The sequence below is a fragment of the Lissotriton vulgaris genome, chromosome 5, assembly GCF_964263255.1.
Source record: "Lissotriton vulgaris chromosome 5, aLisVul1.2, whole genome shotgun sequence".
Lineage (NCBI taxonomy): Eukaryota > Metazoa > Chordata > Amphibia > Caudata > Salamandridae > Lissotriton > Lissotriton vulgaris.
In genome coordinates, this window is record NC_141693.1 from 1,427,038,174 (window position 1) to 1,427,065,846 (window position 27,673).

The following is a 27,673-nucleotide window of genomic DNA, read 5'->3' on the forward strand; positions in this document are numbered from 1 at the left end:
GGTTTAGCTGCAATGTTGTGCTGATGCTCGAAATGTCTCACTCTTTTTGTGTGCGATCCATTTTTCTGTCTACAATCCTTTAATGACAATTTGTTATTTTGGTCTCAAAATGATTATAGAGATACAAAAGGCAGCGCAATAAATCATAAAAGGCTTTGGGTTCGAGTGTTAGCTCTTGAGGAGAGTCTGCCACTCACATATGCTACCCATACTCTTGGCCATCAGAGTCTCGGACCACAAGCTGTTGGTAATTTTAGGCTGTAGAGGAAGCCAAATCTGCAGTTGCCACATGTTCTATTGCAGCTGCAACAAGGTCCATGACAAAAATAGACAATGACATACTTGCTGCTATAGCTGCAACAAGGATGGGACGTAGTTTCCACAAGGTTCCACAAGTTTGTCCTTCCAAATATTCTCATAATTTGCCACCAGAGCAAGTCCCGTTTGCAAAAATACTGTCCATTGGGGATCGGCTGATTCCCAATGATGACCGCAGGCTTCCTTTGATCATAGCTGCTCATGAGGGCATGGCATCTCTCATGCTGGAGTTTCAGCAACAGTGTCCCTCTTGCAGCAGCATTTTTGGTGGCGTGGTTTGTATATACAGACTTGTAATTATGTTCTATCCTGTGGCATTTGTCAATAGATTAAGCCGTCCACAGTTGCACGCCCACCACATACGCAACTATACATTTCAAATCATCCATTTGGTTGTATTTAACTTGATCACTCTGGTCCCTTGTCGTCAGACATGGCATATAAGTATATTATGGTTGCAGTGGATTCATGCACCAGATTCATTTGGGTTTGGACGCAACGTTGTGCTGATGCTCGAAATCTCATTAGAGACTTGCGTGTCTTTGTCTGAACATTTGCCTGCGGCACATTCCATTCTGACGAAGGTTACAAGTTTGCCTCTAAAGCTTACAAAGATACAATGAGGTCATTGGGTTTGCTGTTGCAAGTTTTGTTTCCATACAGGCCTGAGGGCAATTCCTTAGTGGTGCGAATGAACAGTGACGTAAAGCAGTCTTTGACAGGTAGGGTTTTAGGTACTGGTCAGAGTTGTCTGACTCCTTTGTATGGCATCCACGTGCACAAAATAATCTCCCTAGAAGATCTCTGGGTGGGCGGACCCCATACGAAATGCTCTTTGGCATTAAAATGTTTGTGTCAGACCTTGATGGTCTAGACGTTGTGGTGACTGCCGCAACATTTGACGTAGATAACCATTGTGCTATGTTACAGGGTCTACAAAACACCCGAGATGCCCTTGCAAAGGATCATTTGCCATCATCTACACATGCAGCCTTGCTGATTCCAGTAACAGGTTGGCTTCCTAAAGTTGAAGATTTGGTCTGAGAGAAGTTGGAGGACAAAAAATTATTTGGTCCCTCCTATTATGCACCGGTCCCATTTTGAGGCTTGAAGGGCACTCGTACTGTAATTTTGTCTCTACTGCCTGGTCAGAAGGAGAATCGCTTCATTTCAATTGATATATGTTGTCACACCATTTGTCTGATACTGAATAGTATGCCTAACAGCATTGTTATTGACATTTATAGAGCGCAACTGCTACCCAAAAGTGTCCTGGTGCTGTATTCGTGCCCTGCGTGGCCTGAGCGTGGAGGGGATGTAACTAGTCATTAGGCAGTGAACAGCCATGTTTTCAAGGCCTTCCTGAAGTCCAATAGTTTTGTCATGTATCTGAGAGGCAAAGGGAGGTCATTCCATGCCTTGGCTGCACCGACCAGAAAGCTTTTGCCACCCCAGTTAGCTTTTTTTACGAAGAGTATCAAAACTAATTTTGCTTCTGGGGAAAGCAATGATCTTCTAGGTACATACCAGTGGAAGTGCTGAATCAAGTGATGGGGTTCGTTTCCATGAAGTGACTTATGGACCACACACAGAGATTTAAACACAACTCGCTTTCTGACAGACAGCCAGTGGAGCTGATAGAATTCACTTTTCGATGCTCTAATTACCCTATGATGACGTGTGAGTTAGCATCATGTGACTAACTAATGCATTTACGTAAACGCACTTATGCTGAATTCATATTCTTACCTATTACTTATATTCAAATGTATGTGTGACCATATTAGTTTCTTAGCTTAGCCTGTGTGCCACCATTTTGTGTAACTCTCTGTGCCTGCGGGCTCCGCTTGCTCATGCCCCTCCCGCAGGAATACAGAAATATACTAAGACAGCAGTTTTCGTTTCTCGGCTCACTGTGACCGAAACTAACAACTCGTGTTATCTGTAATGTTCTCATGCCCAGAGACGCCGAAGCCTAGCTCCATGGTCTTGAGCAGAGATAATAATGTATCCCTCGCAGGTGCAGATGCCTGCTGTATGAGAGCATTGTCCACTGGGCTGAGGCTCGGTAATTTTCCACAAGGGGCGTACCCCATTTACTGTATTGCATTATAATGTATTGCTGTGATGCAGAGAGTCAGTCCTCTCGTTCGCACTCCTAGGAGTGAGGTCGGACAGGGCCCTCTCATATGAGTGTTGTTTGGCCTAATAAAGACTTTTGTTTATACTTCTCCACTGTCCGGCTGACTTCCTATAAGGTAATTATAGGTGAGTGCTGTAAGTCACTCTAGTGGATTTGAGCCACGCTTATCAGATGGCGCCCGAACAGGAACCCCGCGATAAGGATCTTTCTCACCCGTAAGTGGGTAGCAGAAGACCGGGGACCCGCTGGTCGGCACGGTGGGCCCGGGATCCCATTTGATGTCGAGCTTGGTTCTCGCAGCGCTGCCCCACCCTGCTGATCGGGAGAGGTCCCGGTTCGGATCTTACGCCGGGGTCCAGAAGGCGGAACTTGAAGCTGACCGTGTTGGTCCTGGCAGCCGGAGGTGGAGAACGGTAGAGGTCGGTGCTGCCTACGGAAGGTGAGTGGTCCACCTGTGATTGCTGCAGGAACGGGAGTGTTCCGGGAGACTAGAGTGTCTCCGATGGTTTGAGGAGCCGGTGTGCTCCTGGGGCTAGTGTGCTCCGGGGAACTCAGAGTACGAGTTGATGCTCTGACAGACTTGACGGGGTTGGGGACGTATTTCGAGGTAATTGTTTGTAGCGATCCGACCGAATGGTACTGTGGTGAAGGCGTGGCTCATTGTGGGTAGACTCTGGTGCGCTTACCCTGAACTCCTAGTGTGGTGATTCAGTGGAGGTGTGATCCGGGTTTCCCGCGGTAGAGTGCGCAGCGATCCATAGTGCCGCACGGGTGGCGGATCCGTTCCCCGTCCTCAGAACAGTTAGCGTACTGTTCGGTCTGCGGTAGAGTCCAGGTTCCCCAGGACTTGGTCGACGGGCCTTGTCCCATTTGGTAACACGTGTTTGGAGATATTGTATATGTGTACGTGGTTCTCTGGTGTCCGTCTATATGTTTGTGCGTGAATGAACTTGAGTTGTGATTCGAAATAAAGTAAAGATGCCTTGTTTTAGCAAGTTGCGATGTTTTGGATGCTGTTGTCGACCCTCAGATACTAGACTGGCCGAGAGCCAACCTGCACCCCCTGAAGGGACACCGAGTTTTGATATGTATGTTAAACATGGACTGGTCCCGATTTTGTTTGGTACTTTGTGGCATCGATACACTGCTGATAATGTGGATTTACAATGGCCTTTGACGGGTTCTTTTGATGAAGCTAAATTGGATTATTTGCAAGATAAACTGTTTGCTAGGCGTAGCCGCCAGAGTATGTTCGACTCTTTGCGAGTATGGCAGAAAGAGGCCAGGAAACGTAAGATGCGAGAGGAGAAAGAGGAGTATAAAAAGTCCACTCAGACTATGGCGCAGAAAGCGAGGGAACAGGTGGGGAATGAGAACGCACTACGCATGGAGCGCGCAGATAGACTTTGTAGGTTGAAAGAAAATAAAAGTTATGTGGTACGAGAAGATGACCCTGATGAGATGGAGGACATTTTGAATGCCCGACCCCCTCCCCCTTATGCCCCACAGCCCTTGTACCCCTCCTTGCCACTTTCGGCCCCTAGTAGTGCCGTACCAGGTCCTTCAGCAAGTGCCCCCCAACTATCCCTGCCCTCGACACCCCTCGTTTCTCTACTCCAGACCACTTCACCTGCCCCCTCACCATTTTCCTTAGCACTCCCTACTGTTTCAGCTAGTACCACCCCCAGCCAGGAGATGCTAACACCGAGTCGCGGCGCAGGTAGCGGATTGTTTTCACAGGTACGGAAGCTGCTTACACGTTCTACAGTTGGTTTAGATGAAAAAAGTATGGTGGCTAATCAGGCATGCCAATGGGCCAGGAATAATATTTATTTGTTCGAAGACATTTGGTCCACTATGAAAGATTTTGAGCCCTTGATGCAGCAGCACGCTTTGTGGCACATGGCTGGTGTATTGATACCGCTATGGGAGCAGGGATATGGAGGTGTGGCTCCGGCGGTTTTACGGGATATACAGGCTGGGGCGTACAGAACGAACACGGGGGTGAAGGAAGTGATGAGTAGTCTGCGCGCGCTATTGCAATACAGGAATGCATTGCCCTCTGTCGGTACACCCCACTTCCCAGGTCTCCACCCAATGCGAGAGGTGCACCCTATTTTTCATCCTGAGGTCCCTGAGTTGTTAGACCCAGTCACGAAGGCTGTTACAAGGAACAGAATAGATGCGCATTTTCAGGAGCAATGGGTGTATACGCCATGGAAGAGAAGTGAGGTGTTGTCATTGAAGGCTCAGCTGCCGGATTCACGAAAGAATCCGACCGCCTATTACAAAGAGCTTACGGAAGCGGCGTCTTCTACGGTGATGACGTTGGCCGATGTTGAATTGTTTTTCGGGCTTTTGGTCCCAGTTGATGTGTGGCGGCAGGTGAAGGGTACGGATCATAGGGAGGAACTGGGAGGTACATGGCAGGAGTTGCAGGACTGGGACAAGGAGCGTAAGCCAGGGGAGAAGCCGAGGGCTGAAATATTAGCTTTACCGGGGCGCATAATAAAGTATATGCACTCCCTTATTCCCCCGAAAAAGGTGGATTGGGACAAGTTGACGGCTTGCAAGCAGAAAAAGGATGAGGCGGTCTCAGATTTCTTTACGAGGTTTGAGGAAACGTTCATGGATTTTAGTGGACAGGATGTGTCACAGGATGGAGGGTTGCGACTCTTTGTTAACAGGTTTGTCACAAATTTATTGCCTGAAATATCAGCTAGATTGCAAGCGTCAGAGAGCACGTGGACGACGTCCTCTCCTTCGGGAATACTAAGTATGGCGCAATATTACGAGCATAGGGAAAATGAGAACAAGGACAAGCAGGAGAAGAAGGCTAAAGATTTGAAGACGAGGGTTTTGTTGCAGCAGATGGCAAGAGGCAGAGGAAGAGGTGCGGCGCTGAGTCGCGGAGGTGGTTTTGGGAGAGGTGAGAGTAGGGAAAGGCTGGGACCGAACCAGTGCGCCAAGTGTAAGCAGGAAGGGCATTGGTGGCGAGACTGCCCGCTGCTCCAGTCAGGTACTGGACCAGGCAGAGGACGAGGACGAGGTAGTGGTGATTTTGGGAGACAGGCTGGGCGATCAGAAGGAGGCGGGAGACCGGGAGGCAATTATTTTGACAACGGGACAGATAGACAACAGTCACAGAGGAGCGGGGGCCAGTATTACAACGATGATTATTCGGTGGATGATTTGACAGGGTTCTCCCACAACTAGGACAGCGTAGGACAGAGCATGGGACCAGTACTTATGGAAGTTGATCAGAGGGGACCTTATGTCGAAGCCGACTTACTAGGGTCTCAACAGAAATTTCTAGTGGATACGGGTGCAATGAAAAGTTCAGTGTCTCGTTCTCGGGTCCCAGGGGCGGCTCTGTCTGGCAAGAATAACATATCCGTGGGTTTCGCAGGAACTCCGGTGATTAGCCCCATTTCTAAACCTCTCACGTTAACGATTGGTCCCTTTACTGTTGATTCACCGTTTTTATTGACATCCAATTGTGGAGAAAATTTGCTGGGTTTAGATTTATTGAAGAGATTGCATGCCACCATTTATTGTTCTCCGGATGGCGTGTACCTTACTCTAGGCCCCAATGTTGCCCGCCCACTACAGTGCTTTTCAAAAGACGACCCGCTGCCACCTGAGTTTCGAGGCATACCCGACAGCTTGTGGGCTGTCAGTGATAATGATGTAGGGAGAATGGATATTGCCCCGGTGTCAATAAGAGTGAAGGTGGGAGCCAAATTGCCCAGAATTCCACAATACAGAATACCTAGAGAGGGTGAGAAGGCCTTGTTACAAATAATTCAAGATTTAATACAGTCTGGAGTAGTGGAAGAGACTGATTCGAATATATGTAACAGTCCTATTTTGCCTGTACTTAAAAGACGGTCACCTGATGCAACAGATAATACTCCTGATGTCTATAGATTTGTGATTGATTTACGGCAGGTAAATAGAGTAGTGGAGCCACAGTATCCGGTGGTCTCGGACATCACTACGATATTGACCATGATTCCACCTTCGGCCAAATATTTCTCTGTCCTAGATTTGAAAAACGCTTTCTTCAGTATTCCAGTACATGAAGAAAGCAGGTATCTCTTCGGATTCTCATTGGCTGGCCGAAGCTTCCGCTTCAAGAGAATTCCTCAGGGGTACACTGAGAGTCCTAGTATATACAGTCAGGCTCTAAAGGCACAATTGGATGATCTGGAACTTCCACCTGGCAACGTAATGTTGCAGTACGTGGATGATATCCTAATAGCATCGGATGATGAGCAGGGTTGTAGGGATGCTACTGTAAAATTGTTACACCATTTGGCAAAAAGGGGGCATAAAGTATCCCTTCCGAAATTTCAATACTGTCGAACGGAGGTCACCTCCTTTCGAAAGTGGGGAGGAGATTGACGCCGGAGCGCATAAAAGCGATCACTAACATGCGAATACCTAATACGCAGCGAGAGGTGCGCGCGTTCCTAGGCATAACATCGTATTGTCGTCAGTGGATACCTAACTATGCGTTACTAACAAAACCCCTATTGTATCTGACTACCAAAGAAGTGAACGAACCCCTACCCTGGACCCCCGCATGTCAGGAAGCGTTTGAGTCACTAAAAACGTCTTTGTGTTCTGCGCCAGTTCTTGGAACACCTGATTACCAGAAGCCTTTTGTTCTTTACGTGCACGAGGCGGAAGGTTGCGCGTTGTCTGTCTTAACTCAGTGTTTTGGAGGGAAGCAGAGACCGTGTGCATACTTCTCTGCAATGCTCGATAATGTGGCAAGAGCGCTGCCGAGCTGTCTGAGAGCCACGGCGGCTGCTGCGGTCTCTATAAGACAATCGGCAGGGCTCGTGCTGGGATCAGATCTCACAGTAATGGTACCGCATGCTGTGGATATTTTACTGAACAGGACACAGACGCAGCATTTAACAACCTCGTCTGACGGGTTATGAGATGACTCTTTTTGCGCCCCATGTAACAATTAAAAGGTGCGCCACATTGAACCCCGCCACCTTGTTTCCTATCCCCACAGATACTGACACAAATGATGATGACATACATGACTGGTTGTATAGGACTGAGGAGGAGACAAAGGGGAGGGTGGATCTGACAGACAGGCCCATGGAAGAACCAGACGGGGAACTGTATGTCGATGGATCCTGTTTTAAATTACCAGACGGGACATCGACAGCAGCATACGCAATAACAACATTACAGACGGTGGTGGAGACTTCTAGAATACCTTACAATTCTGCTCAGGCTGCCGAGATTATTGCCTTACTGAGAGCATGTGAGTTGAGTGAGGGGTTGGATGTGAACATTTACACCGATAGCCAATACGCCTTTGGCGTGGTTCATAATTATGGGCGACTTTGGGCAGAACGGGGATTCTTGACCTCACATGGACAACGCATCCAACATGGTCCACTGATATTACGACTGCTAACGGCACTGACATTACCCAAAAGATTGGCTGTGATAAAATGTAGCGCACACAAGACAATAGTGGACGATGTCGGGCGAGGCAACGCTTTTGCTGATGAGACAGCAAAAGAGACTGCTAGAGAAAAATTACCGCGAATGTTTGTGGCAGGGCCAGCACGATGGGTCCCAGATATTCATATGTTCGCAGGCACGGTACAGAGTGTCAAGAACATACAGGGCAAAGCGACGGATGAGGAATTGAGAGCATGGAAGGATGGGCAGGGACGACTGGATGCGGATGAATGCTGGACAGATGTGACAGATAAGAGACGATGGATGTTACCGAATGCGTATGTCCTTCCAGTAGTGACGATGGCACACGGACCTGCCCATGTGAGTGCCAAGGGCATTTGCAAATTGTTAGACCCGGTGTGGAGCAATAAGAATATCTCTAAGATGGCCACCAATTTGGTTCGTCAGTGTATGGTGTGTTTGAGACACAATCCTGGAAAGGGTACCCCTGTCCCAACTGGAAATTTTGCACCCTCCTCTTTCCCTTTTGAGGTGATTCAGATGGATTACATCGAAATGGAAAGAGTCAACAACTTGAAGTACGTCCTTGTAGTCGTATGCGCCTTTAGTAGGTGGGTGGAGGCGTTCCCAACGAAAGACTGCACGGCTATGTCTACTGCAAAAATATTGATAAAGGAGTATTTCTCCCGCTTCGGATTACCTAGGGTGATCTGGAGTGATAATGGCACGTCCTTTAATGCTGAATTAGTGAAAAATATATGCAAAGGTCTACACATCACCCAGAAGTTCCACTCAGCCTTGCATCCTCAGGCGGCAGGACTGGTGGAACGGTTTAATGGCACGCTCAAGTTAAAAATGGCCAAAATATGTGAGAGTACAGGTCTCCGTTGGCCAGACGCACTTCCCTTAGCTTTGCTTTCCACAAGAGTCACTGTAAATGCAAAAATGGGCGTCTCCCCGCACGAGGTGGTATTTGGCCGCCCGGCCAATATCTGGGGAGTGCCCCGACCTAAATGTTTTTCCGAAGTTCCTTACCCTCTGTTGACAGATTATCTGTATGCTTTGACTAAAGATCTTCGTTCTATTCATCAGCAGGTAGCAGACACTCTGAAGCCGTTGCCGGAGGGGCCTGGACACACCATCCACCCAGGGGATTGGGTCGTGGTGCGACGATACCAGCGGAAGTCCTGTTTGGAGCCGAGATGGTCTGAGCCTCGTCAGGTGCTCCTCACCACGCGCACAGCACTGCGGATTGACGGCAGAAAGGCGTGGACCCATGCCTCTCATGTGAAGAGGGTCCCGCTCCCGTTGCCCTATGATCAATGGGTACAAGATGGCATCGCTGACCAGGAGTTCGAACATATCCCGAGGTATGTTCCTTTCTCGGATGCTTCACTGATTGGAGAAGAGCGAAGCGGAATTGAGAATACTGTGAGCTCTACCACTCCTTTTGTTGCTAGCAAAGAGATATCGGAAAGTTCAGCATCTGCCACTGATACACCTGCTTTGTTTTCTGACCCCGAAGTGCCAGGGAGCACTCGCTATAATTTGCGGCCCCGAAGAAAATAAGTACAGTGCTGGAATATAATGGACTAAATACTGGAAGAAGGGCTTAGTGGACATTCTGAAAAAGAAGATTTAGTGGTAGGGATGGACTTGTAAGAGCCCTGGTGTTTAGCCGAAGATTGTGTTCTTTGAGACTATAGAGTGGCGCGGGGCCCGAATTAAGTGCTTCCCTTATTTCAAAGTGTTGACCAGCGACGTTGGAGTAGGTATGAACGGTAAAAGCCTGCCTGTGAGGCTTTGAAGGACACAGGGAGAAGATCCCTTTTTAAGGGTTGAAGAACCCCTCTGGCCGGTTGAGGATTGTCTGGGACTATTTTTCTAGTAACAGTGTGATTTTTATTTTTTTATTTTTGATACTTTTGAACGATTATTAGAAATGTATCCCTTTGGGCGGCCCATCCCTGATGAGGAGCAGCCTTTTGCAGCTCCCCCGAGACGCGAGCCTGATTCCCCCTGGTTGGCCCTTCCCCGAAAGGGAAAAATAGTAGTGATCATAATAGTTTTAATTGCCTTTCTGGTGACTCTTGGAATACTGTTCTTCCTAGATAAACATTATCCCGTTCATACATTTGCACCCACACCTACTGCTGTTCCGGAACATAAAATGATAACTGTAGATTATGGTGAGAGGATGATACGCAAAAATTATAAAGACAATGTTTTTATTAAGACTTTGCATCATGCACATGCCACTACCAACATGACAGATTGCTGGGTTTGTGGGCTTTTGCCTTCTGCTGCTTATAAGAAAGATAGATTTCTTGCCCTTCCTTTGACTCCGGTAAATAGTTGTGTGGGATGGTACACCCTTATAGGTCTTGTTAAATATTTCCAACAGCCAGATTCCTTGACTCCACGTCTGCAGAATAGGGGGTGGACAATGACAATGCGAGTGCGGCCTTTGCCTTCAGCTTCCCTTGGACGAATATACACTGACGGACGTTTTGACCAGACTTTTATAGAGACATGTGAGAAAAAGTTGGGTCGATTCTTGACACCTAATGATACTGATCGACTCAGGGATAGTTTCATGAAATTGAACGCCACTTTGTCTTATAGGCATCCTCCTAAGAGTAATGACAGCTCCAAGTCTTTGATACCCCTGGCTGTGGTGGGTCCTCCTCCATTTTTCTGTATAGAGGGAAGGGGTCCCATCAAGGTTGGAAATAGCTCTTGTAATGTGACTGCTTCAATACGCCTGCCCATTAGCCCCTCTTTGATTGCCCCACCCAGTGTCTATTTTGTTTGCGGTGAAAATGGATACTTATGGTTGCCCGAGGGTTGGGGTGGGGTGTGCTACCTGGCTTATATGATTCCTCCCGTGTATGTGGCTCCCTCTGATTACCACAGAACTCATCGACGATTCCCCAGTCCTCAAGAGCAGCCGCAAGAGCAGCGTAAAAGGAGGGAACTTCAGGTAGAGGACGTTGATCAGACAGATACCTCGTATCAGCAATGGACTGATTTTTCTAAGGGTCTGCTTCCTTTCTGGGGTCCTATATTCAACAGTAGAGCTATTAGACGACTTTCTAGGGTAATGGAAAAGGTGGTTCTGGTTGAGGCTGACATTACGACTAACATCTCTGTTGAGGTTCAGGCTATGAGATTATTTACGATCCAGAATAGGATGGTCCTTGACGTCATACTAGCTGATAGGGGCGGGGCCTGTCGCGTCATCGGGACCTCTTGCTGTGTTTATATCCCTGACTCCGCCCCGACTGTTAACTTGGCAGTGCAAAAATTGCATAGATTAGCGACTGAACTGCACCAAGATAATGGGACATGGTCTCTCCAAGGGTGGCTCTGGGGTGCCTTTTCTTCCTGGGGCTGGAAAATACTGATGGGTTTGGTTGGAGTGGTGAGTGTAATTCTGTCATGCTGCCTTTGCATATATTGCCTCCCTCCATGTTGTTCAATGTGTGCTGCAAATATACGTCCGAAAAAGAAGTTACATGGTCAATATGCCACCTCTATGATTACTGAAATTCCTGCTGATGCAAGTTGGTTAATGTTTATTGCAGAAGATGTTCTAGACTGAAGTAATACAGGCCTGCCCCTAGAAATGGATGTCGGCACTACCTTTGGCAAATAAATGAGGCTATAGTTAGCCAATGATGCTAAAAGGAGGGTCTGATAGAATTCACTTTTCGATGCTCTAATTACCCTATGATGACGTGTGAGTTAGCATCATATGACTAACTAATGCATTTACGTAAACGCACTTATGCTGAATTCATATTCTTACCTATTACTTATATTCAAATGTATGTGTGACCATATTAGTTTCTTAGCTTAGCCTGTGTGCCACCATTTTGTGTAACTCTCTGTGCCTGCGGGCTCTGCTTGCTCATGCCCCTCCCGCAGGAATACAGAAATATACTAAGACAGCAGTTTTCGTTTCTCGGCTCACTGTGACCGAAACTAACAACTCGTGTTATCTGTAATGTTCTCATGCCCAGAGACGCCGAAGCCTAGCTCCATGGCCTTGAGCAGAGATAATAATGTATCCCTCGCAGGTGCAGATGCCTGCTGTATGAGAGCATTGTCCACTGGGCTGAGGCTCGGTAATTTTCCACAAGGGGCGTACCCCATTTACTGTATTGCATTATAATGTATTGCTGTGATGCAGAGAGTCAGTCCTCTCGTTCGCACTCCTAGGAGTGAGGTCGGACAGGGCCCTCTCATATGAGTGTTGTTTGGCCTAATAAAGACTTTTGTTTATACTTCTCCACTGTCCGGCTGACTTCCTATAAGGTAATTATAGGTGAGTGCTGTAAGTCACTCTAGTGGATTTGAGCCACGCTTATCAGAGCCTTCTAATCTCCCCCGAGATTTAGGCATATTTTGGAATGCCAGAAAACAGTCTGGCAGCTGCATTCTGCAGGAGCTGGAGTTTTTTCAGACGCTCCTCCTGGATATTTAGGTATAAGATGTTGCAATAGTCTAGTCTGGACATGGCTAAGGCAGTAATGACTGTTTTTGACAACATTGTTTTGCAGGATTTCAAAGTGTACAATCTGGTAGATACCACTGCGTTCACTTGATCCTTAAAAGAGAGTTTGTTGTCTTTTAATTTGGATCATTGCCAAAACGTACCACCTCCATTTTATTGGAGTTAAGTTTGAGGTGATTTTGGGCTATCCAACTGCCCACCGCTGTCATGCAGTCATGAAAGCAGGACACTGTCTCCTGTATTCCATCTGTAAGCAATGATACTACAATCTGGGTGTCATCAGCGTAAGAAGTCAGACTGAACCCAAAGGATTCAATCAGGGGAGCTAGCTGTGACACATATATATTAAACAGAGTTAGACTCATGGGAGACCCCTTAGGGACTGCACAAGGAAGGGAGAAAGATTTGGCAGTGAAGTCTCCAAGAATGACTGTCTGTACTCAGTCGTCTAGGAACAATTTGACTAGATTTCAGGCCGTACCCTTTACTCCAATCTCTTTGCAGCCGGTCCATCAGTAAGACATGATGGACCGTATCAAAGGCCGGAGAGAGGTCCAGCATAATCATGGCAGCTTTTCCTCGCAGATCCAGTGTAGTCATGATTTCTTCAGTGGCTTTAAGGAGAGCAGACTGTGCTGTGTGCCCCCTGGAAGCCATACTGGGTAGGATCCGGCACCCGTCCCTCTTCCAAAAACCGTATGAGTTGAGTGCTCATTATTTTAGCAGGGAGTGGAAGCTTAGATATGGGTCTAAAATTATTGGAGTCCTTAGGATCCAAATTCTTTTTTTTCAGCAGAAGATGTATAGATGATTATTTCCAAGCTTTCTGGAAATAACCTTCCGCAAACATGGCATTTAAGATGGCCATCAAAGTTAAAGTGACTGGTTCAGGTGCTAGTTTTAAAAAAGAGGGAGGACACAGATCCAATGGTGACCCTGATTTTACTTTCACCAGCAGTTTATGGATGTCTGAGACTGTAACTGGTGTAAAATTATTCAACTGGAGCATTGTGCTTTCTTCAATCTTAGGGACTGACGTGTCTACCAGAGATGATTTATATGTAGAGTTTATAAATGTAGAGAAAATAGCATTAACTTTAAAGGAATTAGCTATCTTATCACACATTCCTTGACTCAACGTGATGGAATAGGAGGCTGGATGTGCTAGAGTCAAAAAATGTTTTGCTGAATTTATTTTATTTGCAAAGAACTAGTGTTTCATTTTATGAAGTAACTGCTTATACTGTGCTACGATTTTTTTGTATTAATTTTTTTCACTCTCATTGTACTCTCTCTCCCAGATTCTTTCCAAGTGCTCACAGGTCAGTTTTTTTCTCTACGCTCTTGGGTATACTATGGTGACGTGGGTCGTTTCCTATTTTGACAGAGGATTTTTTTGGGAGCAAACTTGTTACTAGCCACTTCCAGCCAGTGAGTATAGGCAGACGCTGCCTCATCTAGATCCAACGCAAGAGTAGAAGAAGTAGAGGTTAGCAGGTCCTGTAATTCACTGGACTTCACCCTATTCCATGCTCAACTGACCACCTGTTTCTTCACTGGTTTCTTGGTACCTCGATCAGGAGGCGTTAGCTCGAATAGTACTGCCCTGTGATCTGACCAAACCACCGGGAGAGTATCAGTGAAAACTAGCTGCCCATTATTGGAGAATATGCCATCAAGTGTGTGCCTTGCCTTATGTGTGGCACCAGTGATCAGTTGCTTTATGCCAACGGTACTCATTAGGTCTAGTAGTTTTGACGTATCTGGATCATTTTCAGCTTCTAAATGGAAGTTGAAATCCCCTAGTATCGAATAGGAGCATGCACTTAACTTGTGTTCCAACCAGCTGCCAGCTTGTATTATAAACCGGTTTCTGGGACCAGGTGGCCTATAAACAAGAGCGCCTTTAAAAGTGTAGTGGTGAGAAAGGTAAAAACAGAAGTCTAGTGCTTCTCATTCTGCATTGAATGAGCAGTTAAAAGTCACGTTTGAAGAGTTTAGATATATTACTGCTAAGCCACCACCTTTCTTAGCTGGCCTATTTAAAGTATGGTAAAGCTAGCCTGGGGGTGTGCCTTTCACCAAGTCTGGCCCGGAGGCTTCGTCTGTACATGACTCAGTAATGAAGGCAATATTTATTTCTTCTTCCTCAATTAAAGACGCACAATCAGTACTGTGTTTAACTAAGGATCTTGCATTCAGTAATATACACTTAAAGTCATTTCCCCCCACATGTCCTTTACTACCTTTAGGTATATACTGTGTATGTTTCTCCTGCTGAGCAATAAGCATCGGTAAGTTTGTCCTACACCCAGGGCAAATTTGTGTAATTGTTTGGAGATTTCCAGCTAGGTAGAATACAAATGTACAGTGGGTTATGCTTGCTGACATTTAAGCTGTGCAGTGTACTGTTAGAGCAGACATAGGGCCAGGGATCCTTTGTGCCCAAATGGGCAGGGGGGCTGGCGCTGTGCGCGGGCCGTGCACGGACTGGCACAGATTGGGCGAACAACTAGCCCGTTAACCTGCTTCCTCCTCCCAAAATGGCAGTCTCGCCTTACTAAAGCAGACCCTTGGAGAGTGGGTAAGTGCTGAGTGCACTATGCAAGAATCGTGGCTAAAAATGATTTTTAAAAACAAGCAGGTTCAATATAGTTTTTACAATAAGCAGCAGTATAAAGGAAACAAGTTGGTCTGTCTGGCTCAAGCCTCAGGGGACATCAATGTACGCGCTTGCACCAGCTTCTGGATATGTAGGCAGATTGGGCGAACAACTAGCCCATTAACCTGCTTCCTCCTCCCAAAATGGTGGTCTCGCCTTCCTAAAGCAGACCCCTGGAGTGAGGCTAAGTGGTGAGTGCACTGTGAAAGAATCGCAATTAAAACAATTTAAAAAAAATAAGCAAGTTCAATATAGTTTTTAAAATAAGCAGCAGCATAAAGGAAACACTTTAGTTTGCCCGGCTCAAGCCTCAGGGGACATTCCTCGGCTGGATGTTTCTCTGCAGCAAATGCCGTCCCCAATGAGTCATGCGGTGCAGGGACATGAAGTGGAAACCTCTATTGATGTTTTGCCTGTTTTGTTGTCATCTATAGCTGCAAGGTCTCAAGAGTATGCTTCTCCGCCACTGGAACACACTATTGATATTCCTGCTACTGCTGTACAATCATCTTTTAATGCTCATCAACCCCATTGTTTCGCCTGGGAATTAGTAGTTTTTATATGGAGAGCGATAACTTTTCTTCAAGTTCTTCATCTTCTTCATCAGCATCCTCCAATGAAAATTTGTATTTTCTTTTCCTGGTTTCAAAAGAATTATCTGGTTCCTCCATGGACATACATTTGGATGGTGCTAACTATGATATCCCTCTTCATGTCGATAGGTTTGTGACAGTCTTTTTCCTTTTAATCCATGGGCATTATTTGCCTGAACACTCTTCTGTCCATTTAGTAGATGGGCACCACATACTTCCTCTCATAAAATCAAAAGAGACCAACCTAACGTTAACATCTCAGCTGTTCCAATCGGGGATGGGATATTTTTGACCAAAGTACCATACAAAATCTACGGCCCGACTGAGACGATTCGAATGCCAAGGTCTATCGTGTATCATTGGGTGACATCATTACTCCAGGATTGCATTCCAACGACTGGGATAATTATGCTGTAACATTAATTGTTTTCCGATTTGAAATATTACACTGCTTTTGAAACTGAGAGTTTGTATTTAAATTCTGCTAATTCTGCTGATTTATTTTGTTTTCAACATTATGGTCATCATTTTTTACATAAATCCAACTCAATCTAAACGTCAGTTAATTTCACTCAATGGTAACATTGTGCTACACCCTTTCAGGGTAGTTCCAAAACACTGAAAAATAAGTTTACCTATTTTTCAGGCTATAATTTCTTAGACCCAGTCTCTTACTATTGTAGGTTACATGCCACGACTCATACAAAATTTATGTTAACCCATACTAATTTGATATATTCTTCAGCTTTCATTACTGACTAATGAAACGTCATGATTTTTGGAAGGACACAATCGATTTGAAATCAATCTGGGGTACCCAAGATTGGCAGGTGCATGGAACTGAATCATTGCATCGTGCATGTTGGATACCAACACAGCTGATGTTTTTGAATCGGCCTAGACAAAAGACTACGTGTTTGGATCTGGCTACTACTAAAAATTTTATTTCCCCAATATTCCCATCGTTGGCAGCCTATGATGACTGGCAGCAGTATACAAATTGTACTTTTGATGATTTGAACAGTATGGTCCAGAATGGTACCCTTAACTCCTCCACTATAAATCCCTTGGACTGGTTAATTTGGCCCCTAAATACTAATGCTTGCAGTTATGTTTCCTAAATGCATCTGGTGGCTTTACGCTCAGTAGACCAGATCCTCGTTTTATGCACTCACATTCGGTGACTACTTATTCTGTAGGTAAATTATGTCAACAATGGTTGGGTCAGTCCACTTTGTCGTCCGTGAAACAGCATCTCTCACGTTTATCTGGTGACATTGATCTGGCAGATTTCCTTTTAGACCCAAGATCCCCTTGCCAAAAACATTTTTCATATGCAGCATATATCGAAATCTATAAACTGTCTCAGATGGAGGCAGATGGAGGCAGCTTTCAGATTACAACTTGATCAAGGCAACTTGCGTAAGGTTTTAGATGTGGTCGACAACAGCATTAATACTTTGACTTCTCGTATTAACACTTTGGAAAATATTGTTTCATCTGTTATTGACATTGTGCAGAATGATGTGTCTGTATTTTATCATTCTAAAAATCAATTGTGTTCTGTAATAAATGAATGAATATGAAATGTATGAAGCGCTAACTTGCCCAAGGGCATCAAGGCGCTAAAGCAGAACAATTTGAGGACAAGATAAAACAGACTCAGACAAGGATAGTTGTGAACAACCAGATTTTTAGAGCTTTCCAAAAAAGTTCCTCCGAGAGAGAATTCCACAACTTCACTGCGGCTAATGAGAAGGCTCTACCACCCCATTTCATCCTTTTGAACCTTGGTATTATGAGGAGGTTTTTTCTTGCTGATCTAAGCTCCCTGATGGGAACATAGCGCTTGAACATAGATTCGATACCATCAGGGCCCAAACCATACCAGGCATTGTGAGTCAAACAGAGGGATTTAAAAAGGATTCTGCAATCCAATGGAAGCCAGTGCAATGTAAGAAGAGAAGCCTATATGAGTGGTATTTTGGTAAGTCCATTACCAACCAAGCAGCAGTTTTCTGCACCAGCTGTAGGCGTTGCACCAGTCCTTTGATGATACCCAGATAAGGAACGTTACAATAGTCCAATCTGGACATTATTGACATGATGACAGCTTGTTTTCTGGGAAGCAAATGATAGAAACTGAGATTTCTTTCTAAGGATTCTGATTAAGCCAAAGCAAGTTGACACTGTCCTGTTGATCTGTAGACTCATAGAAAGGGAATTGTCCACTAGGACTCCAAAATTCTTCCCACGGGAAACAGAGCTAGGACAGTTACCTAGCGAGTCTGGACACCATTCACTGGACCAAATGTCCAATAATTAATGCAATTCGGCTGGACATTGAAAAATAGGAAAGTGCCTTGGGACTATTTGAATGCTACCTACCTGTTTTTGCTCTTTAATTTGAAAGATAAACAAATGTTTAAGTCCATGAAAGATTCGACATACACACAATATTACATATTGAGAATCTAGACCAGCTACCATTCTCAATAGCAGAGACTGATTCCTCCGTATGGTTAAGCACTGGGCTATTTCTTTGGCCATTTTACTATTTCAATTTACAGCTTGTATGAAACATTATCCAATCAATAGATTTGAACCCCTTACTAGTACTTTCCTGCACAAATTTTGGTCGTTACCGTTCACATTTCACTGTCTACGTGATGATAAGGAGGTTTACCTGACAGGGGAGGACTGTCAATCTAAAGGAGGACATGCTTTAGTTTGTACACAAGTTCAGCTTCACAGCGCTTGCATGGTATCAGCACCAAATTTGGCCTGTTTTCTAATAGGTGCAAAACAACAGTTGATGGACAGAATGCAAAGCAATTTCATACATTCACCCCAGTACAGAGATCTTGGCCTAAATCCATCGTTTTTTTGCACTCCACACCACCCAAGTTCAGACATGGCCATATGCAAATCAGCCTTGACCCTGTGCCTCATAGAAACAGTCCAGCCCGAACTGCCAAGCCATGTCTTTCCTGGACCAAAATCAAGCATCCTAGCACCGGTTTCTGGCTATCAGCCATCTTCAGCCAGGATAGCTTGACTCCAGTGGAGTGGAGAGCGTGGGACTAACGGCTGAGCATACCCATCCCACTCGGGGTGACAAATGCAAAACAACAGTTGATGGACAGAATGCAGAACAATGTCGTACATTCACCCCAGTACAGAGATATGGCCTAAACCCATCGTTTTTTTGCACTCCACACCACCCCAGTTCAGACATGACCATATGCAAATCAGCCTTGACCCTGTGCCTCATGGGAACAGTCCAGCCTGAACTGCCAAGCCATGTCTTTCCTGGACCGGAATCTGTAGTGTAGTTCCTATATTCCCAATAGGCTCTTCGCATTGGAATAACATAAACAGCAGTGTAGACGTAGGACTGAGGTCATCTAGGTCTCTACTGAGTATGTTAGACTTAATTAGTTTTGCCAGCTAGCTCAGAGGTCACTAGAAAGTTTCTCGAATGTTCAGGAAAGGGCTAACCGTCCTGATTTAGACAAGAAGGGATTAGTTTCTGACAACCGCATAAACATGACAACTTTGCTCCCTCAGAATAAAGAGTATATCTCTAGAGTTGTGTGAAAACAATAGACAACTATTTCACTCAGTCAATCGTGCATGCTTAAGTTCACCAGAGTGCAGAGAAATAGAGAGACAGGCGTTTTTCAATAAAAGGTGTTATTTGTTTCTCATGCAAGAGAAATGAATTGCCACAATTGCAATACTTATTATAAAGTAAAGTGCGTACAGTATAAGTAGTATAATGAAATAATACTGTAAAAGCATTGATATGGTTTCTTTGCGATATGATACTCTAAAATAGATAAAATATATACATACATAAAAACATTGACTAACGAACTCAACTGGTGCTTCTAAGATACGCCTACCCCGGTGTACCTGATCTAAGCCTAATATGTGGGAAGGAGTAAGTAAGTTGCAATTTTAAGTTAAGTTAGGTTTTTTGCCAAGAGTCTGAATCAAGAATTCTCTCTAAGGTTTTAATCAGCTCCGTACCTTGGTTATAGAGCGAAGGAGGTCTTGTATCTCGCTTCTCAGGACTCGATCTCCCAGCAACCCGCGAGGGTGATTTGGGAACACTGGTGCTGGATTTTCTCGGCTGGAGAAAAAGACAGCGTCTCTCTCAGTGCGTCAAAGGGAGGGGCAGTTGCCTTCGGCTCTCACATCAGCTGGGCTTCGGATAAGTAGAAAGCCGCTCTGCTCCCCACCACCGTGTGTTTGCTTAAGACAACGTTGGTATATTTATACCTGAAGGGTGCCGGGTTTGACATAAGGTTGGACATGAGACGTCACTAAGAACTAACAGTTCTTTCTGGACTCAAGGAGTTCTTCTGCAAATCAAAACAAAAGCAGGGGGTATTCCCGGGCTGCTGGAGGCTTGGTTTGTTTAAAGAACGCGTTGTGCTTTCTAGGAGTCTATGGGAGTAGCCTTGCCATGTTTGGACTGCATGGGCTATTACTAAATATGGATATGATTCCTATGCCTTTAGAAGGATATTATTTGTTATAACCACATAAGGGCATGAATCGGGAATATCAAATAAGGGTCCTAGATAGAAACACAACACCCACTGCACGTATTAATGTCCATCGTTACTAAATAAGCAATATTAAACATATAACAATGCATGTGTGTTTTCCAACCCACCCCAAAATACATAAATTGCATTTGAAATGGTGTATGGTTTATACACGAAAATGAGTAATGGTACTGTACTCTTTTCAAGCAGAGTTATCATTCAGTTAAATGCATATATATATCAGCTGAATGAATTGTGAAAAATATACATGAAATGCTCTGTATACAAAAAAAAGGTCGAGACCATTTCATCACATATTTACACTATACTGTACATGTGCTAGAGGCTGAGGTAAAATATTGTCTCTAATGTCTCTAAAAATAGAAGCTCTGTTCTCTAAGAATAGTTCTACTTTAAGCAGAGTACCATGTGCCAGAAAAAAGGAAAATATTTTTGATGTGAAAGAAAAATAATTTTGCTTTCAGGGGAAAAATAGTTCCAAATGTTTTCAGTAGCTCTGTTTAACAAAACTGAAGGCCGAATTCAGAGTTCAGGGAACACTGTGTGCTTGTTGTTTTTAAAACTTATTCTCGTTGTTCAGGGAAGAACATCATATCAGACAGGCTTGCAAAAAACTGGTCTACAACATCAGGTGAAAGTTCGTCCAAGTTTGAAAATGCTGTAACTGTGCAGTTGTGAACGTGATTGCTATCATCGATGTTTGGATCAGCAATGCTCACAGAAGGTTGTACCTGTTTGGTGCTGCTTTCCTCTCGTACTTCACCGCCATCTACTCCTAATGGTGAAGTCTCATCGAATGCCGTCATCAGAATAGGTAGCCGCTGGGGACAACACTTTGCATGAGTCGTTACCGGACCTAGCAAAGTATCAATATCCATTCGTACTGCTGATGGTAGTGTAAGACAGACGTCCAAGACGCATTCTTCTCCACATAGCAGACATCGAAGCACAGGTAATATGCAATCTTGCCAGATTGATCTGAATGAAAGAAACCAAGTTGCACTCAGATCTCTTAGCCGAGCTTATCCGAGGACTTTAGTGATTTCGTCTCAGTAGCATATAGCTAGGATCGTTTCTTCCATCGCTGCTGGAGTCTTATCTGTGGCTTGGCTTGCCATATCGGAGCAGAAGGAACAAAAATAAAATTCCTGCTACGAGTCCCAAAATTAAAGGTAGGCCGCCAAAGACAGAATGGACAAAATTCGGGAAGATGCCCAGAACTGTTTCAAATGGTGTTAACAGTCCCGAAAAAATTGTCTTAAATACATGTGCGATGCCACTGGTATCAGACATGTTTAAAACTTGACTTAACATTTCTACGAAATGCACGGGCCAATTTGTCGATAAAAGGGTATGTATCTCTGCCGTTGTCCTTGCAACTTGCAGATCATACGTTTCTTTGGACGAGGTCAAAGGCACAGTAGTCTGTAAAAGAATAGACTTCATTCTGCTTAAAGTATCAATTCGAATAGAAGAGATATTCACATAAGGCCATATTGCTGCCTCCATTTCTGGATTGCTGTTTGGTACAATACTTGCATACAGCAAATGACCCTGGAAGTAACGGTTACAAGATAGGATTCTCCTGGCACCATTCCACAACAGCTGTGGTCATTTAATAGAATGTAGCTGCCGTTGGATAGTTGTCTGAAAAATGGCTCTATCTGTGTTGCAGGAGTGCCTTGCAGGTGACATGAAAGGTTATTTGAAGACCCTTCACAGGCTCCATGCAAGTTAATACCTTGACACAGAAGTGTACTGCTTAGTGATTTTTTACAATTATTACCACTAAGGAATACCTCCTTTTTCCCTTCACTATAACATTTCTGTGTGTAAGGTTAATCCCAGGTTGTGATTGATGTATCCTTTACCCAATTTTTCATACCGGCCTGCTGGTACATATTTTTGGCAATATTTAAACTGGAAAGTTGTTATCGGAATTGTAATTGTTCCGTGTATTATCCATTCAATGACTGGTCTCTCTGACATTGTCAATGGTAATCTCTCAAGTTTTTCAATGCTCAGAATTGTATAGTCTGCTCCTTTTTGTGCCAAACTGATTTGTTTATCAGTAAGGTTAAAGATAGAAAATAATGAAGTTATGTTTATTAGACGCCATGGCACATAGCCTGAACGTAGGTTTTGCAACGTCCAGCCAAGCTGTACAATGGAACGCAATTGGGATTGACCATGTTGTAACATTAGCAAGTCTTGCTCTATTATGTCAAAGGCAGATGATACAATGCTGTCCAGTGAATATATTCTGGAGGACAGAGTCGTTAACCCATTGTCCAGTACAGAAAGTGTTTTTTCAAACTCATACGATCAATTTCTCGTATCCTTTATGCTGTTTCAATTTGCATTACTTTCCAAACTTCGTTGTATGCAGCGTATATACCGGCCGCTATGAAACGTTTTTGACGCTGTTTGCAAGGTCCAATTATGAAATCTCGCGAGTCAGCACCTTCTTTAAGTAAAGTTAAGTGTTGCTTAATTTCAGCCAGTGTGGATTTCTGTAGCCATTCAAGACATAGTTTCCCTACACTGTATGTTGTAACTATCCCTGGATGTTGTCTCTGGGAATATCTTGGGTCTGGCCTGGTCAGTTTGAACCCCTGTGTTTTGTTCAGGAATCTATCTTGACAGTTATTTGTGTCTGTGGGCCAGATCAACCATTTTTTTCAATCAGGATTTGTTCTGTTTTTGTGAAAAATATGGGATACGTCTATTTCCACATCCGCAGTATTATTACTATCCGGTATGGGCTTCGGAATAGACGGTTTATTTAAGTCCTTTATCTTAGCTAAACCAAGACAAGTAGTTTGTTGAATGGTATCATTCAAGAATATTATTCGTTCTGGGATCATGCAGGCTCTAAATAATGATTCTAGACCTTGTAGCTGCCAGTCTTTTGTACCTCAGATGGTTTTTGTTTCAATGTTATTTTTCCAAAATTCAAAACTAAATGTAGACATTCTGTCATAAAACTTTTCAGAATAAATCAATTTAGTATATGTCAACATTGTTTTCATTCATGTCTTATTTAACATTTTAAAATAAAACATTTCTGGATCACTGTTGTTGAACCCTGAGAAGTATTTCTCATAAAATGTCTTCGAACTTCCTTTTGGTGGAGTTGGACAATGTTCCCATTGATTATAAGAAAAAACATTTCTAGGTTGAGCAGATTTATGCAAATAGTGATGACCATAGTGATTGTAACAGTATAATTCTTCATAATTTGATGAACCCTGCAAATAATCATGTTCTGTGAATGTAGCTGACATTACTAAATCTGACATCATATTAATAATATTTTGAAAATCCCAATCATCAGAGAAAGAACTTGGTATCACAAAGTCACTTAAGGAAACCTTAAACTGGTGTAGATACTTCAAGAGCTCAATCGGGCGATAGATTTCATAATCAGTTCTGTCCCATGCTATCCCACCGGGTATTTGATTGGTTGTGATGTTTACTGATGATAGTTCTCTTTTCTCGATGTGAGAGGATCTATGAGACTTTAGGACCAAGTTGGTGTTCTGGCTTGCTGTGTCCATTGTACTATATTTTCCATCAATGAATTTACCAAAAATTAAAATCATGATGAGCCAAAGCAGGAGGAAAAGTACACCTAACAAAGTCCAAAATTCAATCCATGGTGAAATCAGATATGTTTCTTTTAGTTGGTGAAAAAGTTCGATCATTTTTTCTTTGAAAGTTTTTGTTACTGGCTTGTCTCCATGTTGACTTGGATCATCGGAAAAGTCATCAAAATTGATAAAGTAGCCAGATGCAGTTCTGTCAATTGGCGGGATTGCTTCCAGATTTCCATTGATCTTTGCATTTTCTTTTGTTAGATGTGTATAGTCCAAGGCTACATCATTGTAGACTGGTGTATCTTCATGAACTGTTGTAATTTGGGTTTCAAGAGCAACAAGTTCCATGGCTTTGTTGCATAGTCCTTTTTTATTTACTGCAGGTTTATCAAATGTGATTAGTCTCTCAGTTTGAACCTCTTGGATTGTACCAAAGTTTTGTCTTCTGCTTTTTCTTGGTAGTACACTGGGCCTGCTATTTATTATCGGCCAAATGTTTGAGGTTTCACCAGGTCGATAGAAACAATTCTGTTTTCCTTTTTACCAGCAAGTGGCGGTAGTACTACTGATCTTGTTCCGCTGACAGCTAAAACAGGTACTGCTTTTGTGTAAGAAGGCCCAAATTCCGTCTTCACCGCAATCTGTTCTCTGACCAGATCCCCAATCTTTGGAATCCAGACAGGTCTTGGTGGGACAGGTGGTTTTTCAGTGGTTGTTGGCTTAAACTTTTTGTTACTTAGACTTTTTCTTGTTTCATTCAAGTCCTGTAAAACAGCCAAATGATCTTTGATATCAAAGGTTTTTTCTTCTACCACTGAAGTTTGACGATCCAAACCCTGGATAATCATTCTAGTACCAAACAAAAGTTCATAAGGACTGATACCTCCTAGAGAATTTCTTGGCATGTTATTAAGACTACGATGGACACTTATTAGATGTTTGACCCACCCGTCACCCGAACCTAATACCCTCGCTGTTATAAATTGCTTTATGTCACGTTTTTTTCTTTCCACTACTGCATTTCCCTCAGGATGGAAGGGAGAAGAGTACCGCAATGCAATGCTCATGCTGGTCATGGCCTCTTTGTAAGCTTGAGAGCTAAACGCAGGACCCTGGTCAGAATGTAGCATGCCAATTGCGTATGTGCCGATAAAGACTCGCAAATATTTTATACCAGTTCTGGCATCAGCCGAGCGCTGGGGCCACATCCAAATGAATCTCGTGCAGGAATCCACTGCGACCATGATATAGTTACCATCTCTTTGTAAGGGACCACAGTGGACCAGGTAAACACATGCTAATGGTTTATCTGAGATTAGAAGGGGCGCCTGTGCTGGTCGTTTTACTGTTGATACTTTCATTCTTTGGCATATTTCACATTCTAGAACATTATTCCTAGTTTGTTTTCTCATGCGTGGCCACCAATATCTCTGTTTTAATAATGATACTGTGGCGGAAACACCAGCGTGTGCAGAAGCGAGCCCTTCGTGTGCCGCTAAAATTAGTCCTAACCTGTGTTCCATGTTTGGAATTGCCCTATCCCCCACTCCAGGGATTCGCGCAAATGGAACATTATTCGCATCAGTTATGTATGAGTACTTTACTGGAAAGCCTTTCGGGAGTGTTTTTCTATCATATTTTAATGAAGCACTGACAGCTTGCATTATATCGCTGTCTATTTTTGTTTTTGACCCTTTGATAGCAGCTACGGAAGCCGTTTGCACAGCTGCCTTCGCTGCTTCATCAGCCAATAAATTCCCCGCAACGTGAACGCCATCACATTGATGACTCAGTGTATGTATCACGTGAGTCTTTTGTAGTTCTTTCTGTAAAAGAACTACTTGTTCCCAAAGCGTTTTAAGCTTGATTGTGCCACTTTTTGCATCTTTGAAACCATTTTGAACCCAGTTCTGCAAGTATTCATTGCAAGACTGGACGCAGTAATGTGAATCGCACACTATTAGTGTGGGGAATTCGCAATCAGTATTTTCAAGCGCCATCTTAAAAGCCAGTAATTCAGCTCGCTGAGCTGTAAAATCTCCTAGAGATTGAGTTTTGTGGCCAGTGGTCTAAATCTTCCTTCGTGCCAATGACCTTTAACAATCGCGCACGCAGCACTATATGCTTGTTTACCCCCAACTGCGGGTTGTGCTGATCCGTCTGTATATATTATACAGACGTCATGTTCAAGAGGCAGAATTTGGGTTGGTAGAGGACATTCATATTCATATTGGAGAAATTCTTGTGTTTTTAAATTAGGATCAAATTCGTATACTACGTCTGGTGCAGCAAGAGAATTAACCCACTGCATCCATCTTGGATGTAGTGCCTTAGCATTTGGAATGCTTGCTCTTGTAACTGCTTCTAAAGCAGGTACAGGTGTAACTATTATTATACGTTTACCTTGTGCGAGGGCTCTTTCTTTGGCTATAGCAGTTTGAACCGCTGTCAGAATACCGTTTCTCCCTCATTAGAGGTCAGGTATGTGAATCCGCATCTTCCTGGGATGACTCGGATTACAAGATTGCGTTCATTTGCGCGTGTTTGCAGTTTTGTTTTAGTTAACATGTCTGTCTATAATGATCTTAGGATTTCTGTGTGTTTCTGAGTCCAATTTATTGGTTTGAAATCAGGTTTCATTAATTCGTAGAGAGGTTTAACCCTCTCTGCATAATTTAGAATGTATGTTCTTCCGAAATTCAGGAAACCTAGTATTGATTGAAAATTTTTCAGCGTTTTTGATGCTTGGAGTACTGCACACTTCTCCAAGAAGTTGTCTGCCAGGCTTTTGCCTTAGCTTGATAATTCATATCCTAAAAATAGGACAGTTAGATGGGCAATTCTTGACTTTTTAAAGTTAAATTTGTAACCCTCTGATGCCAACCCAAGTATTATGGTGTTCACTCTTTTTAAGTGAGTCTCCAGGTCATTGTCTGTAAGATAGATGTCATCGACATAGGATAATGCCTCATCATGATACATTTGTAGTAATTCTGTTACCCTTGCTGAGAATAATCCTGGGCTATTCTTGAATCCCTGTGGGACCGGCAAAATTGTTTTTGCGACCCCATTATTGAGAAAGCGGTCAAATACCTGCTTTCAGGTGCAATGTTTTGACAGAAGAATCCATTGGAGATGTCTAATGTTGTTTTATATTTTTTGTGCACAATGTTATTCATTAGTGCTGCACTGTGTGAGTTTTGTACTGCAAATGTTTTACAGCAGGAGTTTAGGTGTCTGTAGTCCAAAACTAGATGATATGAATCGTCTGGCTTGGAGACAGGAAACAAAGGATTGTTCATTTGTGAGGTGCATGTTTGAATCACCCCTTGATATTCAAGTTGATCTAAGATCTCCCTGACTTGCTTTTTAGCTTCTTGTTTCACTGGGTACTGCTTTTGTGCAGTGGGTTGATTTTTTAACTGGATTTTGTGGTGAGGAGAGTCCTCATCCCATCCTACCTGATTTTTATATAAACCAAGAGCTTGGGCCACTGCCCATTTTCTTGCAAATGTGTATTTTTTATGAATTGAAATATGATTTGAGAAGGCAGGCATAATCATTTCTTCGCCATGAGGGCACTACCTTACAAATTCTGGTGGCCAGTCTTTTTCAGCTAACAGGATGTCATAGCCTTTCGAAAGGTATTCCCAAAAGAGACCTTTTATTTTCCTAGTTTTATCTCCCTCTATACGTAATGTTATTTTGTATAATTTATGGTGTTTGCTAACTCTGGTGTCTGCAGTTTCCACTTGAATGTATTCATTCGTGTCCACCGTCTCCAGAAGATTCATCAGGATCT